Raw genomic sequence first — 21,896 nt, 5'->3', positions numbered from 1 at the left:
GGACCGTCGTGCTGAGGAATGAGGAGGGGCCGCAGCCCACCAGACAGCGTGGAGCCCTCTCTGTGGACTCAGGCCCGAGCTGCCATCGAGAGGGGTTCAGAGATGGTATAAAACAGCCCCTGACCTCACCTCCTCTATAACCTATATTGGGAGTGACACGACCAGGCTTTAAAATACTTGCAAAGCAACATACAGACAAGTGCAAAGTAGTGAATCAGGGTTGAGGAAGTGGGTGAAGAGAAGAAAATTCAGGTGAGAAGCAGACCTGGGGGTGGAAGAAAGGGGTGGGAAGAGCCCTAGATATGGAGTAAAAGAGGAGGTTTGCCCTACTAGTGGGGAGGGAATAGACAGAGAAGGAAGGGAGGGGAGGGGAGGGGAGAGGAGAGGAGGGGAGAGGAGGGGAGGGGAGGAGGGGGAAGGGAGGAGGGTACTTTGCATGTAGTAAGAGAAGTATCCTTTTATGAAATTTTGTTTCAGTTTTTTGGTGTGTGTGTGTGTGTGTGTTTGTACTGGGCCTTGATAAAATTTATTTCCTGCTGTGAACCATGGTCTAAAAAGCGTGTGCATCTCAAGAGTCAGAGCTCTGTGTTTGAGATCAGTACAGTCGCTGACTTCGGCCCATGTGACTCGAACAAAGGCACTTGACTTTTCAGAAACTCTTGTCACCATTAGGAAAATGTGAATGACACTCCCTGTCCCAGCTCTTTACCTTCCCGGATTTGCTGTGAGGCAGAAATAAGATAATATATGTGAAAGTGCTTTGTAAACTAAAACTTCCAAATTAGAATAATCCATTATCATTAGGGGAAGTCACTCAGAAACCTATTCAGAAGAGATGAGTTTAGATCTGGATATTGGAGAAGATGATGGTGATAACGATGCTTGTGCCAGCTCACACTTAGGCGGTGCTTGCTATGTGCCTGGCACTGATCTACGAGGGGGCAGAATATGGGCTGTGGGTGACAGCACATTGGGACCAAGCTAGGTAACAAGAAAGCCTGGTTGCTGGGCCAGCAGCATGTGACAAGTCACACCAAACAGAATGGTAAGGTTGGGTGCTGAGTGTCCGTTGGCATGGGGACAGATGATCTGGAGTATGAACTGCCTAATTTTTGGTGCCCCCGAAGTCCCCAGCAGAGGTGTGCTGAAATGGCCCATGGGGTTCATTTCCTGCAGGAGACAGAAGAGTAGCAGCCTCTTTCTGGAGCATGGTGTTATCCCTCAGCAAGTGGGGGAGGAACTGGTAGACAGGAATCTACCTTTACCCAGAGTCAGTGCTGAGATGTACCAGCCTCTCCTGTCCTCAGAAAAACCAGAGGCATCATTCCAGGCAGGTGGGCCCACCTGTGTCCCAGGAGGCACTCTTCTTCCTGGCCAGAGGCCCGAACCCACTTTGGATGGTCCTGTGAAGCTGAAATCCCAGGCCCTCACTGGAAGGTTGATCAGGGAACAATTGAAGACTTGCTGCAGAAAATTGGAGCTGCCAATCTCCAAACAATTGGGATTTTTTTTTTTTTACACTATGCATTTCATAAATGTATGGTAAGTGCTTGGGAATCACAAAGGTCCTATAAGTGCTTCGTATAATAAGTCAAATCCTGTTACGGCAAGTACCAGGGCAATGAAACTTTCTGTGTGACAAAAGCAATTTCCATGTCCAAGTCGATGGCCCACTTATTTCCAACAATATTCAATACGCCGACAGTGATGATAGCTCCCTTCTCTGAGCACTCGGCCGGCTGATTGTCCGTCCTGCTCGCTCTGTAACGCACACATGCACCATCTTGTACCATTCACCAGTGTTTGATGCTTATTATTCTTGCCTTCCCATCTAAAAGAAGAAGATCTCAAGGACAGGGCTGGTCCTGCCCTGGGGACCAGCATGCGTGGACATGAAGCCTGCTAGGTCATTGTTACTTCTGGCCCCAAATGTCTCCTGTTCACCTGCTACAGGTATTGTACCAGGTATGAGATGACCATGCCAGGAAGACGCAGGTCCTGCTCTCAAGGGGCTCACAGGCTAGCAGGGGGAGCAGACAAGTAAGCTACCATCAGGACTTAGTATAAAAGGTCCATCCCACAACAGGCTCAGAGCAGCAATACGTAACCAAAGGGGTCCCAGAAGACTTCCTGGAGGAAGTGACATCTAAAATAAGACTTGAAAGATGAGCAGGAAGTATCCAGGCAGGTGGAGGAGGGGAAGGTCCAGCGAAGGCAATAGTGGGAGCCTGATTAGAGTTCCAGGTAGTCGATTTGGCAAGATGATAACAATAGCTCACTTTTATTGAATATTTGTCATTTCCAGGCACGAAATAGAGGTTCTGCAGACATTATTTCTTTTAAGCCTCACATCAACCCTACCATCCCCATTCTACAGATGAAGAAGCTGAGGCTTTGAGAGGTTAAATATTTTGCTTAATTAATTTGTACAATCTAAGCATTAGCTGTCATTATTACTATCATAATCATCACTATTATTATCTTCAACCTCCAAGTCTAAATTCACCTCCTCTGGTCAATTAGGTTTATTTTTTTAAAAATTATTTTACTGAAGTATAGTTGATTTACAATGTTGTGTTAATTTCTGCTGTACAGCAAAGTGATTCAGATATATATATATATATATATATATATATATATATATATATATATATATATATATATATATATATATATACACACACACACACATATATGTATATATATATTCTTTTTCATATTCTTTTCCATTATGGTTTATTACAGGATATTGAATATAGTTCCCTGTGCTATACAGTAGGACCTTGTTGTTTATCCATTATATATATAATAGCTTGCATCTGCTTGGTCAATTAGGTTTCTGATTAACCTCACCAAATGACAAGGTCACACTGCTAGTAATGGGATTTGAACCCAGCACTTAACACTCCAGAGGTGAAAGAAAGTCAGGGGCAGAGGGGGGATGGCTCAGTCTGGCCCAGCATGTGCAGGAAGGGGTGAGAGCAGTGAGGTGAGTGGGCCGGTCAGGGATGGCAGGAAGGCCATGGAAAGACAGCCATCTAAGTGGTCCAGGTGGGGAAGGACATGCCAGCCTGTGGTTTCAGAAAGATTCCTCTGGCTTCATTATAAAAGATGTATTCCATGGGCATAGCTGGAAGTCGGGAGATGTGTCAGAGGCTGTTTTCTCAATCTAAGCAAGAGATGCAGGCAGCCTGAATTCAGGCCTCATGTGCACTGAGATGTGAAAGATGAGAGAACATTTTGGGAGGGAGACTAGATGGGACCCGAGCCCCACAGGCTGGCGGGGAGGAGAAGGGAGCTGGGACAGGCAGGGTGGGGCAGGGAAGGGACCCAGTTATAGAGGCTGGCTCTGGAAGATGGGGAGGGAGCAGGAGAGGCAGGGGGGGCTCTGACGGCGTGGGACATGGCGAACGTTTGGATGGCGGGTGATGCTTAGAGCCCAGCGGCAATGGCCTGGAGGTTCTGCAGGAGCAGCCCCTTCACTGCAGGTGAAGCTCTGCTCCTTGGGCAGGTGGACGTCAGGTGCCACCAGGCAGGCTGGTTTCCAAATAGTAGGGAGTCAGAGGGTTAGGTCCAGAAAACAAAGACTAACTGGATCACCATAGGCAAGCGGGGTAGCGAGTGTTAAGGGTTGCAACTCTGGACTTGCAGGGGTGCCTGGCATGCTCCGTGGGGAAAGGCAAACTGGCCTTATGACACATCTGGGCCAGCTGACATCTTTTTTGATGACCAGGGCACCAGTGACTCCATCTGGGTGGGCTGACATGGGCAGTGTCCTTTCCCTGAGTTGTTTTACTTCCTTCGCCAGGGCCCAGCCCAGAGGTGGGGACATGTTGAGTATCTGGCACGCATGAAGTCCAGCACCAGCTCCAGTTTACATCCCCAGCCCCAACTTTTGAAGCCGGTGTTATTGACACTGTGTAGAGTTTGGAAATCCTAGAAGTGCTCAAGGGGATGATTCTAAAATAGGTAATGATGCTCCCCAGCCAATATTTTGTGTGTTGCGGGGAGAGAAATATTTCCAGAGAGAGTGACATCAGAACGCAACAAGAAAGCTCTAGAGAATTTAGTGCCTCTGCGTCTCTTCTCCCCTCTCATTAGGAGACAGCAGTGGTGTTTTAAATTCTCTAAAGTGGCTCTCCAGTCAAGGAGGAGTTTATAAAACTCATTTCTGTGGCAGGGAGGACAGTGGGTGACAGGCAGCAGCTGGGCGTGGGATTGAGAGGGCCAGGAAGGAAGCCGAGGAGGTTGGAGGCCGTTGCTGGTGGATAAACAGGGCAGAGTCCTTAACCCCGGGGTTAAGCAGAGAAGGCTCCATCACATGCAGCCGAGCGTGGCTAAGAAGCCCGGAGCAAGGAGGCGCTCAGCAGGCTGATGGCTGGCAGGTCCCCACTTCTGGCCTCTCAAGTCGTACCAGGGCCGGCACCAGGTATAGACACCCCTAGTTCATACAGAGCCTCTGCAAGCATTAGGGCAAGCAGAACCCTCTAGGCAGATGCAGCTCTGCCCTGGATGCAAGGCACAGTTGAATCTTAGCCCCCAAATGCCCCCTGGCCAGGTGTACTGGTGCCGTAGTGCAGGGGCGAGTTGGAGATACATCTTAGTGAAGCCCTGGAAAGCAGAGCCTGAAAGCAAAACTGGAAGCCATGCAGCCCAAGAGAAATGAAAGCATTTTAAATGAAAAAAAAAAAAAAGTATATTTTAAGATCCAGAAGCAGAGAAGTCTACTGATTAGCCAAGGCCACAGTGGGTCATGGGGCGGGAGATGGGGAAGGCCATAGTAATCCCTTGCCCCTCTGGAGCAGGCTGTCACTGGCCAAGTGCTTTGCCATGCATGGTCTCATTAAATCCACATTCATGAAAGCTGGTGGAGTGAGGGAAAGTTACAGGAGAGGGAGCCACAACTCAGAGGTCTCCTGACTTGCCCAAGTCTCTCAAAAGGAAGGGGAAAAATGGGACTCCAGTCATCTGACTTCAAACCCAACCCTTTTCTCAGGCAGCCTCAGTGTGGTAGATTGTCTGCAAAGATGGTCACCAAAATGTCTCCCATCCCTGAATATATCTGCCCCTCTCCAGCAAGAGGTGAAGTTTGTTTTCCCTCCCCTGGACCTGGGCTGGCCCTGAGACTTGCATTTGCCAATGGAATGCATTGATGCCTTCTAGGATCCAGTAGCCATGCAGAGACGGGCTGGCCCATTGGCTGCCAGCAGATCACGCAGCTCAGTGTGGTACGTGGACAGGGAGAAGCCGGGCAGCCCTCCAGCCATGCCAGGTGCCAGATGTGGCAGTGAAGCCATTTTGGATGTTCCAGCCCCAGCTAATTGCAGCCTCACGAATGGGCCAACCTGACACCGCATGGAGCAGAAGAGCTGCCCAGCGGAGCCCAGCTATCCCAGAAATTGCTGAAAATAATGTCGTGGTTGTTTCCTGCACCGGGCTGCATGACTGAGATACTCAGTTAGTTCCAGCATCCCTGGGAGTCCTGATATTGGAAGGACTTGCCCAGGCTGCCTTCCTGACACTGATAACTGAATGACACCAACCAGGATGGATCTATAGTGACTTGGCTGTCACTCATCATCTTCTGGTCTATCTGGAGAGACACTGCTCTAAATCTAGGACTGTGCCTGCCCTGCCCCTTCCTCCTCTATGTCCTGTTGCCTTCCTCGAGGACAGGGCAGTACTTTGCTTTGCTTTATCTCCAGACTTAGGGACAGTTCTCTACAAACAAAGGGTACTTGGTCATGATGTTGGTCCAGCAGTCTACCTGTCTTACTGGCTATAGGTTAAATGCCCAGTCAAATTCCACTGACAATCCACTGGAAGTGGCTCTCTAGTGGGTGACTTATATCAGTGGGATAATTCAATTTCATTTTATATTTTGTTATTAACCAGGAGAGCTTGGTCCAGCTGAAGAGAGCAGGTTTTTAGCTTTTGCTGTACTGGTCTTTGCTCCGTGGAAGCCATCATAGGTAACTCAGAGGTCTCAGAATGTGTCCCCCTCACCCCGTGCTCTGCCCCTGCTAATAACATGTCACATAAGTTAATTACAAAATGACTCATGTCAATTTCCCTTTCATCAGGGAAGGCAGAAAAACAGGGGACTTGGGGCAGAGAAAAGGACCATAAAAGGAGCCAACTCTTTTCCATGGAGAAAGAACTCCACAGGATCTGGGAACTCCCTGCATTTCTGCACCTCCAACTGCCTCCGTGAGCCTCTGCAAGGAGATTTTTCTGAATAATGGAACATTTTCCTGTTTTAATCAGATGCAATTTTGCAAGCAGTTTTTATGATTTAGCAAGTCCATTAAAACTGGCATTTGTTCTGCTCTGAAACTCGAAAGGGGCTCCACAGAGCATAAACATTGGAAATTACTTGTAGGGAAAGACAATATTAAAATTCCCCAGCCTGGGCCTGTTGTCTGAGAAATTCTGTTATCAAGCATCATGCCAGCTACCATCAGAGGCGCTTGAGATATATGCTGCTTCCTCTTTACGCACTAGCTGGGGGCTCTGGAATTCAGGCAGCAATAAAGACTGGATGTTGTTATCTTTCAGCTCTTTTGGCATCAGGAGGCGAGTGGGTCTTAAAGGGAACTCACTGGAAGGGCAGGTCACAAAGTGCAAAATCTCAAGGAAGAGTGTGGGTGAGCACATGGCATGAGGGCGAGCCTGGAAATTGCTTTCCTGCCCACAGTGAATGATAGGGTATATCGGCATGTAATTAAGAAGGTCAGTTTATCAATTTAACTTGGAGTCAGTTCTCAGTTATCCATGTACTGACAGACAACTGGGGTCAAATGAAAACTCTAATGAAACTCTCCTATTTCTCTCTCTCTGCTTCCCATCAAGGCCTTGTCTCCCCATAGAACCAAACAATAGTAGTAGCCAGCGAGTCTTTGGAGAGCATTTCCACTCTCCCAATCAATGCAGGAGCAATAGAAGAAATCACAAAAGGCAAAACCTGGCAGATCAAACTACATAAAATTAAGAATTTATGTGAATAACAAACTAATAAAACACTTTTATAAAAAACAAAGACTGAAGAAAAATATTTGCTTCCAAACTTCCAGACCAACTGCTAATGTTTTAATATAAATAATTGATATATGAATTGAAGGGAACATTCTAAGAGTCAAGATGGGATGGGGGTGGGTGAGGACAACAAACACAGAACAGGTAAAGGATGTGCACAGGAATGACACAACAACGAGGTTTTTAAAAATGGACTTGTTCGAAAGTGCAACCTCGCTTGTAATTAAAGAAACACGAAGATTAGATGAGGTACTGCTTGGACTTCCTGCTAAATGTGGAAGGTTGAACATGTGTTTCTTTCCTTTCCCTTCTGAATCCCCACTAAAATGAAAATAAAGAATAAAAGAAAAGCATAAAAAACTCCCGAGAACCCAAAGAACAGGAGAGGAGGCAGCAGCACATAAAGGACATTGACCGATTTCCGTAAGACAGAGGGCGGATGGAGGAGGGGTGACAGGCAGAGGAAGCCAAAATTCAGGGTCTGCAGGAGGACTGCCAGGAAGACTGGGGGTTCACCTTGGAGCCCCAAAGGCACTGGAACTAGAGGGCACTCAGGCTCAGGAACAGGCCGGGGAGGACTCAACGGCAGACCAGAGGCTTCATGTGCTGGAGAGAAGGATGTAGCAGGTAGGTCATGGTGGGGTTCAAGCCCGAGGAAGAAAGGGCGGGACGCCCAGCTCGGCAGTGTGGTGGCCAAGATGACCAGGATGCATGCCCAGGACAAAGACCTAGAAAGGCAAATATTCTTTAGGTGCCTAACTGACCTTTAAGAAAGTAAGAACATTCACCCTGGAGCCAGACGCAAAGAATCTGTAGTAGGAAACACTGGAAGTGACACAGTAGCTGCGGCACAATTTTGCCAGCGTTGGCAACCCAAGTGCATGGGGGTTAGTGCCCATGTGGGGCCCAGGGCCTAGGCTCTGGGCCTTCTGAGGAGAAGTGTTGGAACTGAGATCTTTGCATAGAGCCTTGATGCTCAAACAGTTACATTCCCACCAAAGAAAGGGATAGAAAAAAGTCCTCAGCTAGTCCAGGAAGATGACAAGGAAGTTTGTCTCAGCAAGAGTGGGGTAAAGGTCTCACCTGGTTATTTACAACCATGGACCAACTCCTCATGCAGAATTGGTCTTCCACTTTACAGTAGCTTCATGGTACAGAAACACACAAGTTGGTAATTTTATATTAAAAAGTGGTGCTGGGTTAGTGGGTACACTGGGGACTCCTAACATAAGCAAACACAAGATGTCCTTAGAAGAACATGTTCTCATCTATGTTTGTCCAGGATCCTAGAGAGAAAATCCTGTTGAAGATGAGCTTAAAATCCAATTTAAAAACACATGAAGAGGGTTTCCCTGGTGGTGCAGTGGTTGAGAATCTGCCTGCTGGGAAGATCCCACATGCCGTGGAGCAACTAGGCCCGTGAGCCACAATTACTGACCCTGCGCGTCTGGAGCCTGTGCTCCGCAACAAGAGAGGCCGCGATAGTGAGAGGCCCGCGCACCGCGATGAAGAGTGGCCCCCGCTTGCCACAGCTAGAGAAAGTCCTCCCACAGAAACGAAGACCCAACACAGCCATAAATAAAAAATAAATAAATAAAAATTAAAAAAAAAAACAAAACACATGAAGAACTTAGGCTGTAAAAGAAGGAAGAAGAGGAACGATGATCACCACCAAAGTCAGGACAATGATTTTCTTTGGAAATGGAGTGGTTGTGACTAAGAAAGGCACAAAAAGGACTTCTGGGTGCTGGAAATAGTCTATTTCTTGAAACAACTGAAGACATAAAAGAAGGACTTGAAAACATAAAAAGTCAGTATGAAAATGTGAAAAGGTAGATTTGGCCCCAGAAAAGATCTAGAAATGAAACATGTAGTTATTGAAGTTAAAAATTCAATGAAAAGTTTAAATAATATATTAGACATAATTGAAGAATTAGTGAACAAAAAAGGAAATCTTAAGAAATTACTCATAAAGCAACACAGAATATAAAGAAATGGAAAATATTAGGGATTAAGAGACATGCAGACTAGAATGAGAATGTTCATAATATGTCTGATAGTAGTTAAAGGAGGACAGAATAGGGAGACCAGGGAAGAGACAATATTCCAAGAGATAATGATTGAGAATTTGCCAGAATTGGAAATCCTCATATTTGTGAAGAATCTCAAGTAGCATAGATAAAACTAAATGTACACCAAGAAACGCTGCTGTGAAATTTCAGAGCAACAAAGCCAAGGAAGGTCTTTGAAATAAGCAGAGATAAAAGACACAGATTATCTAAAAGAACATTTGTTCTGACTACAGAAAATAGTATTAGATTATATCTAATGTTCTGAGAGAAAATACCTGTCAACCTTGAATTTTACTCATAACTAAATAAGTTTTTCGAGACGGTGAAATAAAGATATTTTCAGATATAGAATGATTGAGAGTTTTTAACTATAGAGCTTTGTTGAAAGCACTACTATGGAATAAATGCAAGAAAACATAACAAAAACGTAGTAAAAAACGTGGTACATGTCAGTAAATTGAAACATGACTTGGCTGTTATTTAAAGAAAGAAAGACCATACGCAAAATAATAATGACTAATTGAGGGTATAAAGAAAAGTGAAATTAAAATATGAACCACAGAATATATAATTTGGAAAAGGGGTGATAGGAGTTAAAATGAGGCATTCTGAGATCCTTGTTTTATTTGAGAGGAAAACAGAGACACTGATTAAATTCAGATTTTATGTTACATATAGATACAAAAAAGTTTAAGGCTACTCTACAAAGTTGAAATAGAATGTATGAGTTCCAAAACTGTCAGCAGAATAAGAACATAATTTTTTATGAGCCTTGATTGTTTCAATAAGGGGCAGGGAAGAAGAAAATAAAGCAAATAAAAAGCAGAGTATGGTAGACTGTATTTTCTGAAAATGTCCACTGCAATATTTCTAATCCCTCAAGCTCTTCCAGAACCTTGCTAAACCCCCCACCAAGAGATAAAGTCTACTCTTCCTCCCCTTGAACCTGGGCAGGACCTTGTTATTAATATTATCTTGACAAATAGAATGTGGTGGAAGTAATGCTGTGTGGTTTCTGAAGCTAGATCCTTTAAGGCAATATGGTCTCCACCTGGCACTCTCTCTTTCAAGATTCTTGCCCTTGGAACTTAGCCACCATATTGTGAGGAACCCCCAGGCGTATAGAGTGGCTATGGATAGTTTGTCTGGACCAATAGTCCCAGGTAAGGTCTCAGCAGACAGCCAGCATCAACACCCAGACATGTGAGTGGGCAAGTCTTGAGATGAGTTCCACCTTTAAGTCTTCTAGATGAGTCCCCAGACATGGAGGAGCTGTGTTCCGTCCAGTTCCTGACCCACAGAATCTGTGAGCATGATAAATGTCTGCTTTATATCACTAAGTTTTGGAAAAATTTGTTATACAGACATAGTAACTGAATACAATTTAAGTGAAAGAAGCACAAAATAAAATGGTAGCATAAAATCTAATATATAAATAATCATACGAAGGTAACCTGACTAAACTCACTTGTTAAAATAAAGATTGACAGATTGGAATTTTTTAAAAAAAGATTTATGTTGCTTATAAGAGATATATCTTAAAAGAAAGGACACAGAAAAGTTGAACATTAAAAATTGGAAAAAGATACACCAGTCACATACCAATCCAAAGAACTTTGGTGTAGGAGTATTTTGTTGTATATCAGGATAGCTTTTAATATTAAGAATAGAGATGGACACCATATAATATTAAAAGGAACAATTTGCCAGGAATATATAGAAATTCTAAATTTGCATGAAGCTGATAAAATATCCTTAAAATGTATAAAGTCAAAATTGACAAAATTCCAAGGAGCAATTTACATATCTAAAATCATAATGACTATTGTAAAATAGTTCTCAGCAATTGATAGCATAAGCAAACAAAAATGGGTAAGGACAAAAGGTTTGAAAAATATAACCAACAAGATTGAGATGCACCTAACAATTAGAGGAGAATGCACATCTTTTCAAATACACATGGTACATCTACAAAAATAGACCATGTATGACATCCAAGAACAAGTCACAACAAACACCAAGGAACTAATATCATAAAGATCATGTACTCAATCCACAGTTTAATTAAGTTAGAAATATATTTTAAAGATCTTTTTAGGGACTTCCCTGGTGATGCAGTGGTTAAGAATCCGCCTGCCAATGCAGGCGACACTGGTTTGACCCCTGGTTGGGGAAGATCCCACATGCTGCGGAGCAACTAAGCCCGTGTGCTCCAAATACTGAGCCTGCGCTCTAGAGCCCACGAGCCACAACTACTGAGCCCGCATGCCGCAACTACTGAAGCCCGCACGCCTAGAGCCCGTGCTCGGCAACAAAGAGAAGCCACCACAATGAGAAGCCCGCGTACCACAACAAAGAGTAGCCCCTGCTTGCCACAACTAGAGAAAGCCCGCGTCGCAACTAGAGAAAGCCCGCGCAGCAACAAAGGCCCAACGCAGTCAAAAATAAATAAATAAATAAATTTATAAAAAAAAAAAAAAAGATCTTTTTAGAATATTCCAGGCATAAATTTTAAAACACACTTTGAAATAACTCATGGATAAAAGAAGTAATAATGAAAATTAGAAAACATTTAGATCTAAAAGATAATAAAAATATGACATATCAAAACATGTAAGATACAACTACAGCAGTAATTAGTGGGAAATATATAGCCTCGAATGCTTGAATCATGAAAAAGAAAGATTAAAAAGTTAATGAGCTAAGAGTTCAACTCAACAAATTGAAAAAGGGAGACAGGGTAAACCCAAAAAAGGTAGAAAGAAGAAGATAATAAGATAAAAACAGAAAATAATGAAATAGAAAATGTTATAAGAGAAGAATTCAATAAAACCAGAATCTGGTCCATTGAAAAGACCAGTAAAACACACAAACCTCTGGCAGGATTGATGTGAGAGCGAGGTGGGGAAGGGCACACAAATAAAAAGTATTAAGACGGAAAAGGATATAACCCGATACAACAGAGAATTTTAAAATCATGAGATTAATACGAATATCTTTTTATAAATACACTAAGAACCATAGATAAAATGCATTTTTCTGGGAAAAAAAAGAACTTACTAAAACTTACCCAAAAGAAAATTAAAAATCACAAGGGGCCTATAATCATTAAAGAAATTGAATAAGTATAAAATTACCTACATCAACAACAATAGCTATGACTAACAAAACATCATCCTTGGGTGGTTTCACAGGGAACTTCTACCAAATATACAAGAGACAGAGAAAATGTTCTACATCAGTGCTTCTCAAACTTAAATGTGCAATCAAATCACCTGAATCTTGTTCAGGTGAAGATTTTGATCCAGTCTCGGTCAAAGGTGGGGCTTGAGATTCCATATTTCTAACAAGCTCCCACATTATGCCAGATATAAAGACTTCTATAAATTACTAAGGTAAAGATAACCCAACAGAAAATTGGGCAAAATTTCCGTACATTGAGTCCACAAAAGAGGAAGCTTGAATGCCGATAAAAAGATGAGCAACTTGATTGTTATAATCAAAAGCAAACTAAAAGTAAGATATTGTTTTGCACTGACCAGTTTAGCAAATCTGGTTTGCTGACAATATGGACTACCAGCGAATATATGCAGCAAGAAAACCCTCTAATGCTGCTGATGGGTGGGAGGATAAATTGATATGTCTACTTTGGAAAGCAATTTGCCGATATGCATTAAAGTTAAAGAAGCCTATATACTATGACACAGCATACATGACTAGAGAAACATGTGTTCAAGGAAAAAAGTTACAAGAATGTTCAGATTAGCACTGTATGTAACAGTGAGAAATTGGAAACAATCTAAATTTTCATTAACAAGAGAATGATTGACTAAACACTATACAGCAGTAAAGCTACAGGTACAACATTGATAGACTTCAAAAAATATTGAAAGAAGTAATTGGAAGGTTAATAGGTATACACTGATACCTTTACATAAAAATATAAAACAGTGAATGCAATAGCATATATTGTATATCACATATAGGTAGCAAAAGTATAAAAACTTGCAAAGGAGTGAAGAACACCGAAGTCAAAACAGTGGTTACAACTGAGGAGGTGGGGAAATAGGATGAGGTAGGGGTAAATGTCAACTGAATCTATCGCTTTTTTTTTAAGGTAGGAAGCAAATATAGCCAAATGTTATGAATTAATGATTTAACAGAACTGAGGAGATAGGAATAGGAATATTTTGACATTATCTCCCTTACTCTCCTGTATGTTGTAATAATGAAGAGGAAGAAGAAGCAGGCAGAGGAGGAGAAGGAGGAGGGGGAGGGGGAAAGGGAGGAGGAGGGGGAGGAGAAAGAAGGCTTATAACAAAAAGAATGAGAGAGGGCATATCAGCAAATGAGAGAGATCTTTAAATGTCTTGAAGACAGCAGATGGTGAAACAGTCACTAATGAAGCTAGGAAAAGAGGGGGCTGCTACAGAGAATGCAGCTAACCTGCCCAGGGAAGCAGGATTTGATCTCAGATGTGCGGGCCATCAGAGAGTAGAGGAGATAATTGGAACTAAATTACGGAAGCTGATTGAAAATCCATGTACCAAACAGTAACCGTCATCCCCACATTGTGTAGAATTCCTGGCAGCCATATTTCTACACCCAGACCAAAAAAAGAAAAAGAAAAAAGTAAGTTTCTTCTAAAAAGAAATCAATTAACCCTAAAACAAAGATTCTGCTTTATTCTGACACCTAGCTGACTCCCAGTAAAATGGCTGGCTCACCACCCAATCCTCCCAAGATGAAGTCCATCAGCCAGCCAGTCTTATCCACGAACGCAAATCTCCTAAATGGATTTTTGTCCTCTCATTCTTATGTATAAAAAGATACCCAAGAATCCCAAATACTTGAGATTTTTAAGAAGCAACAACAGCAGAAAAAATGACCCCTGAAGAACATAATTCAGACAACAAAAAATAATTCAAAACAAACATTAAAAAGATTCAAATCAGATCCTCAGGGAAATTAAGAGATGTTCTGTGTTTTGATTGTTCCTTTTTTCATAGCGTCCTGTTCTTGAAAATATATATATATATATATATATATATATATATATATATATATATATATATATATATTTCCTAAATTTAAAAAATTTAATAGTTAAGAAGATAAGGTCAAGGAAATATTCCTGAAAGAGAATGAAAAGAAACAGAAAATATGAAAGAAAAAATAAAAGACATAGTGGGTCAATTCAGGTGGTCCATCATCTGGTTAAGAGAATCCCAGAAAGAAAATAGAGAAAATAGAGGGAAGAAAAATGTCCAAAACACTACCAAAGAATTTCCCAGAATCGAATAGAATATTCAGATTGAATGGTTCTATGGAGTGTTCAAGAAAATGAAGGAAAATAGAGAACACTAAAGCTAAAGAAAGATGAGGTAGTGAGAACGGTGATACAGGTGGGAGCAGACAGTGACAGGTCATCTACAAAGGTCTAGAACCAGACTAGCATCACTTTTTTCATCTGTAACATTGGATACAAGAAAGAAGACATTGGAACAAACCTTCAAAGATCTTAAGGAGAATAATTTTCAACTTGGAAATCTAGAATCCTATACCTAATTGGGTATAACAGCAAAACAAATATATTTTCAGGAACACAGGACTGAGATAATTTATCTCTCACTCACTCTTTCTTAGGAATTTACTTGAGGGTGTGCTCCTGAAAAAATGGAATAAATCAAGACATAGGAAGATATGGGGGGAGGAAGACACTGAATTTAGCCCAAGAAGGCAGTAAGGAACAATCCCAGGACCAATCACTGCCTTGGTCAACCAAAGAGCAACCAGTCCAGACCGGAACAGGAGGACTGAGGTCTTTGGAAAGAGGTTTTCAGGAAAAACAAAAGAGAGACTTACAGAATGCCCGATGTGATGAAACATTGGAAAATAAAAAACATGAGGAATTCTACAAAGGCAAATAAAGCAAGAAAAAAAGAAAGGAATTAGAAACTCTAGGGAAAATAAAAAGCTATACAAAAAGATGTGCAACTAATTTGATGAGGCAATAAACAAACTTTCCATAAGAAAGCAATAAACATTATTTATTGGTTCCCCCCCCCCAAAATAGTAATAATAGAAGGATGAGGGAAGGGGAGATGGGGGTCGTGTAATAAAATAAACACCCAACCACCATCGCAGACAATCAGTAGATAATGTGTAAAGTACATAAAACCAGATATATCGGAAAAAACAAATTATTTAGAGCTACAAAAGTAATTACCAGAATAAATTAATCGAAAAGATAAAAATGGTGGGCCCTGAGGAACAGAACTGAAGTTGTCGAGAGGAGTAGAACCAAAGACTGCTGTATTTCTTTATAAGCCTTTTGGTACTTTTGGCTTTTAAATCATTTGTCCTATTTTGATTTTTAAAAGCAGCCTCCTTTTTCAGGCCTTGGCAGGCTTCGAATGCTTCCAGACTAAAGAGATTGCATTCTATTCTGTATGCACAGGTGAGCCATGGGAAGTTTTGGAAGACAGGAGGGACTAATCAGATCTAGACCCTGGTACAGCAAAGTCCATCTTGAAATGGGACTCCCAGGGCTGACTGAATGCACCCAGTGTATCCAGTGTACAAACCGACCAAATCTTTACGGCAAAGCAAAACAAAGCCTCTAAATTTTTCTAATACAATCTTTTACACTTCAAATAGAATCAAAACAGTTATCATGGGGAAAAGTAGGATTGATTTGAGTTACAAAGGAGAGTTGGGTGGGGTGGTGTTGCATCATTGTACTTTTGGTGCTTAGGGTCTCTGAAGTTTCAGTTCCACCCTGGCTCTAGACAGTCCTCTTTATCTCTTGTATTCTAGGCCTGTAGTTCCATTAACGAAGCCTAAGATTGTACTGATTATCAAAAGCCCAACTATCATTCTATGGTTCAAGTTGAGCTTGTGGTCAGCTAACATTTTGGTTGTGTCCCCCTCATTGCTCCATTTCATGGGCTGCTATCAAGTCATATTATCAACTGTTCTGTTCTTGCAATTCACTTTTAAACTTAAGTATAGGATTATATGCGCTACTGTAAAAATTACTCCTTGGGTTCTGTTCCATATTATAATCTGGTCGGATAGTTTAAAATTTTGACTCTATCATCTTTCCCTCCCAACTTTAAGTCACTGTCAATCGTACACACATGTTTTCTAGATTTTCATTCTAAATCACTGATAAACATGCTGAATAGGGCTGAGTTAAAAATCGTCCTGAGGCGTGTGCCTGAGACTTCCTTAAAAGTCAAGTTTGGCTAATAGGTTTCCACCAGCATGTCTGCTCTGCCCTTGGCTAAAGGCTGCTTGGAGCCCTATGCTGAGAAGGATTCTGAAGTTCCATCTGGATTCTGAGAAAAAGAGGGATGCAGTTAATTAGCAATGCCAGCCTGAGGTCTGGGACGAGGAAAGTGGTGGTAGAGGTGTCACGAATTGCCATCCCTTCTCCAGAATAGCCTCGAATCCATTAAACTGCATTATTTGCATTTGTTGCTCAATCTCCTTTAAGTCAACCTTGCAGTGCTGTCTTCCAGCCCACATTTCTCCACCTTGTTCTTAAGGACGGGAGAGGCTTTGTCATATATACTGCAGAATCGATACACATGATGTCGGTAACATTCTCCTTATCGACCAGTCTAATAATCTCATCCAAGGGGAAAATGGTGAATTTGGAATGCTTCATTATTGGTGAACCTGAGGCAAAGTTCCTAATGACCACCACTTTTTTTCTAAAATTGGGTGCAACACGATAGATTGCCTGTCTCCTGGATGTTTTCCCAGACTCCAGGAGGCCTCCAGATTTTTAGACAATGTCTCTGACATCCTATTAGAAAGTTTTCAGCACCAGAGAAGTAAGTCACTTGAACCTGGAGCTGTGAACTGTGAAAGCAATTAAGAATTCCCTTAATAGCTCCATAGCTATTGTTTACCATTTTTGTTGCCGTTGTACTCATTATAAAAATAATGCGTGTCTATTATAGGAAACCTGGAGATTATGGAAAGATGGAAGGAAGAAAAACACCCACTGTCTCAACTTTTTATTTCCTTGCATGATTTTTAAGAGCTTGCTTTTATATACTTCTATATAGCTATGACCATAATGTATGTGCAGTGTTTTATTTTGGGTTTTCACATAACATTATATCTGAAGAATTTTTCAAGTCAATATTAATTTTTTATCAGTATAGTTTTTTATAGCTGCATAATATTTCATCTAGGGGATATATCATGATTTTATTTAACCATTTCTCTACTTCTGTTGGCCACTTAGGCTGTTTCCATCATTTCCCTACTTAAAATGCCCATCATTTTATGTATTCATTATTTAATAAACATGGATTATGTGTCAGGCTCTATGCTAGATGCTGGAGATGCAAGGATGAGCGGAGCCCTCAGGGAGTAAATGGATAACAGCAATCAAAGGAGAGCATGAGAAAAGGGCAAGAAGGCAGTGGGCATAACCCCTTCCCCCTTAGGGAAGGCTTCATAGTAGAGGGAGGTGAATGCAGATCATTACAAGCTTTGTAACCCTGGTAAGGATTTGAGATGTTGAGGACTCCCAGCAGTGGTCAGAAGCTCCCATGTGGGTTTTAGCTCTGCTCTTATGAGCTGAGTGCCTTTTGGGCAATCACTTAACTCCTGAGTCTCATTTTCTTTTTCTGGGAAGTTAAGGATACTAATTTATCTGCTCCCTGACTTTCAGTGTTAACGGTGAGAGTCAAAAGGAGGTAATCGATATGAAAGAGTTTTGTCAACCAGAGAACACCATAAAAAATGGGAAGCACTTGTAGGAGAGGCTGGAGAAATCCTTGTGGAATTGAATCCAATTCTCTCTTTCTCAGAAACCTAGCTGAGAATGGGGGTGGGGGAGGGGCGAGAAAGGATGGGGTGCAGGTGGGCGCTGTCTGCTCCTCTTGGGCACCTTAGAACAGTGATGAGAGGTTAGAGGAAGCTTGGCCAAAGCAAGGCAGTGAGTTGGAGGAGCTCCTTTCCAGGTGCACCTTCTAGGCACAGGCTCTGCCCTCAACCTCCCTCCCCCAGGTGTCAAAAACTGGCGACACCTCTGGTCTCTAAGTTTTCTTTCTGATGTCAGGGTAGATAGAGCGAGAACATAGTTCCTTCAAAGGCTGCCCTTCCTCCTGATCCTCTTCCTACCCTGATTATTTTTCACCAGAAGGTATTTGAGCTCTTCTGATGTCTCCAGTCCCCAGGGAACATTGGAATGACACCCTGGGGGGAGGGGCCACTCCTCTCTCTGCCCCAATGGATCATATGTCTCACACACACACACACACACACACACACACACACACACACACACACCAGGGAAACTTTTTGAAAAACATTTATCACTTCACAAGGCTTTTAATAGGCATTATCTCATTTGATCCCCCCCCCCATCACCATGGGAGGAGATTAAATGGGATACTATTATCCCCATTTCACATAGAAGGAAACAGAGGCTCAGAGAATGGAAACACCCTGCCCAAGAGTAGACAGTTAATAAGCAGTCGCCTGACAGGATGCCATGAGTTTTCTTTGCTCCCCTCCAGCCAACATCTGAGCAGGCAGGACTTACAGCCGGGGGCCTCAAGCTGGAATAAAAGGATGATGGGAGATGAACCCCAGCCCCAGGTCAGCAGCCTCCCCCAGCAGCCTCCTTCTCCTGTTTCCCAGCCACATCCCCCTTGGGATGAGGACCCTCAGGATGATTTCCTAAGTATGAAAATCTTCCTGTGGCAGCCTGGGAAGACTTGCAGGGACCCCAGAAACCCAGAAAGGGCTGGCTCCCCCTCCTCCTGCGTTGGACTTTGCACAGCCCTAGAAGCCAGCAGATGAAAGGGAAACCTTAGGGTATTTGATGTGTTGCAACAGTGTTACAGACTCCCAATTGTCTTGGCAAGATCAAACCCCAAGGCTACATAGGTAATTCCATCCTGAGGAATGTCTCTTGTTTCTTTGTTCTGGTTTTCACTTCTAATTCGAGGCAACAGGATAAATAAGCAAACAAAAGTGTTCATGCAAATCTCAGAGTCTTAGGGAAGGGGAAGCCTTGGGCGCTGACATTCTCTGCATTTTTGTCCCTAAGATTTTGGAAGCTATAATTGTCCGTTGAGGGCCAGATTGCCTTTGTCCAAGACAAAGCCATCCCTGTGGGGTCTGAATTCTGAACAGAAGTATTGGGAGTGTTGGTGGGGTGCTCAACCCCACCTCTGCCTGACGCCCTGCTCTGATTGTCTCCAGGGTTAGGTGAGAGCTCTGGGCCCCATCTGTTCTCTCTCCCTTCCCCACAGGCACAATGGGAAAGGCACTTATATAGACCAAAAGCCCTGGTGTCCTGTCCAACGCCCCACATTTGAATCCCCTCTATCCCCCTGTCAAGCTGTGGATTATTAAAAAAATTACTGTACCCCTCCTTGCTTCAGCATCTATAAAAAAAGCAATCCCTTGTCAATGACTGGATGCATCTTTTGTTGGGACTATTTGTACTGTTGTCATAGAGTTAAGCTGTGGGGGGTGCCTGTAAGAAGGTGGGATCTTACCAGGAGAGGGTGGGTAGTGCCGCTATCAAAGAAAAAGAGGGTCTTCCTACAAGAAACCTGCAATTGTGAGGGAGACATAGGTGCATGAGATGGGTCTGGATATTGAGGATCATAAGTGTCTTACCTGGGATCTGCTGGGTGATGGTCTTTAAACGGTGTCTACCCCACGGAGGCAAGTCCAGAGACATGGAACTCTTGGGACCAATGAGGATGGGATAAAGCCTCCAAGCCCTGGCAGGCCAGTCACAGCTGGTAAACCAGATGGCCCAGCTGCATCACATTCTCTGTGTTTTTCCCCTTTGCTATTCCTTAGCTTCTTGTAAAGTATTATGTGAACCAAGTTTCAACTTTGTCATCCCTATGCCATGGGGAAGAAAGAGGAGAATTCCATTCCTCCCTTGAGGCTGAGTATTAAGAGAAAGCAGGCTAGTGTTAGCAGCAGTCACAGAGGAAGATCCCAAAGGCAGGATGACTCTCAGACACAGAGACAAGACACACGGGCCATCCACCAAATGTATCAAGAAAATCCCTTCCCATAGCCACTTTGGAGGTTCTTCATCATACTTTCCTTAAATAAAGATGGTTTTCCTTTATTGTAATAAAATATAATAAAAGTCCATTCAGAATGATTTTCTACTTGAACAGAGGGACAGCGGGGGAAAGAGGGGCTAGAGGTGAGACCCCTGGCAGATACGCTGGTTTTCAAACTTTTATGTCAGCAGTGGAAGCCTCTCTTTCTACAAAAATCTTCTATGGGATACCAAGACCTAAAACTGATAAAAGTGGAGGTGTTCTGGTTGAAGAGGGAGATGAGAAAAGTCTTTCCCCTGTGGACCCTTTCTATTCCTACTCCATCCCAAAGTATCCCTTGAGGCACTTCCCCAGAAGCTTAGGGCTCCTTGACAAGCATTAATTTTATTCAAATCCCCCATTTATAGATGGGGAAAACTAAGTTCAGAGAGGTGAGGTGACCCACCCAAGGACACATAGCTGGTTAGTATACAAGTGGGAATCCTGCCCAAGGGTTCCAAAGTAGAGCTTCCCAAATGATGGGTCATAGCATATTGATGTGCTGCTATGGGGTCTCAAAGCTCTGCAAACTGACAGGTGGGGCAGGGGCTGTTGAGTACGCTTGGCACGGTTCCTTGGAGAATAGCAGGAGTGGAGCAGGGTATGATGGTGTGTCCTCTGGTCCCCCTTGGCAGTGACCCTGAGCAACTCCATCACACTCTGCTGCATGGTGATGTGCTAAACATGGCACAGGAGATGCTCCTGCACCTGGATGTCTACTTGAATTTACCAGCTCAGAACAGGCCACTGCCCTTTAGTTGCAGGGGGACGTTTGGCTCTGAGTGCCCACGTGCATGGTGCTGGGGTGGGAGCACGGAGGCTGGGTGGGATTGCTGGTAGATGCAGCTCCAGGAAGTGGCCCAGCTCTCTATCTTCACAAGTATCAAATGCTGCTAAACATTTACAGCTCCTGTGCCCTTTTAGTGGCATCCAAGCTAGCTGCAGGGTGACTGTTCTAGCAATGCACGTACCTGCTACAAATTAGAGCCTCAGCATTATTTTAAAATACTTGATATGAAAAAACTGATAGCATTCAAATCCATTAGCATTATCACAAGATATTTTAACATTACATTTGTCAATGAAAGAAAAGGAAGAGCTCCGAGGGTCTTTAAATATAATTTCAACTGCTATAAAACTTTGAACGTGCTGCTGACTTTTGCACATAAAGTTTCTTGTCAATGGAGATTATTAAGAATTTGAAGAGATCGGTATTGAAAGCCTGGAATAAGAATTACATGGAGCCGTTTCAAACATAAAACCAGATATTAAATGTTATGTTCATGGAAATAATATTAAGTTATCATCTAAAAATTAGAGACGTCTACCAATTTCCAAAATGTAAATTCTATGTAAATTTAAATTTTTTATATTATCTCTAATATTTTATATTTTTAGTCACTCCTTCAACAATAATTTGAGAGCCAGATAATATTCTAGCTCTGGGGAATATATCCCTGAGCAAAGACCTCTGTCCTTGTGGAGTTGACATTCTAGTGGAGAGAGACAAAGAATAAATAATATTATAGCATGTTAGGTAATGAGTACTATAGAAAAAACTGAGGAGAATAAAATAGGTTGGGAAAATAAGATGGTCAGGACAGGCCTTACTGAGAAGGTGACATCTGTGCATAGATTTGGAGGAGGTGAGAAACTAAGATATAAAGACATCTGGGGAAAAGTA

This window comes from Eschrichtius robustus, chromosome 11 (assembly GCF_028021215.1).
Source record: "Eschrichtius robustus isolate mEscRob2 chromosome 11, mEscRob2.pri, whole genome shotgun sequence".
Lineage (NCBI taxonomy): Eukaryota > Metazoa > Chordata > Mammalia > Artiodactyla > Eschrichtiidae > Eschrichtius > Eschrichtius robustus.
Note: the sequence above shows the minus strand (reverse complement) of the source record.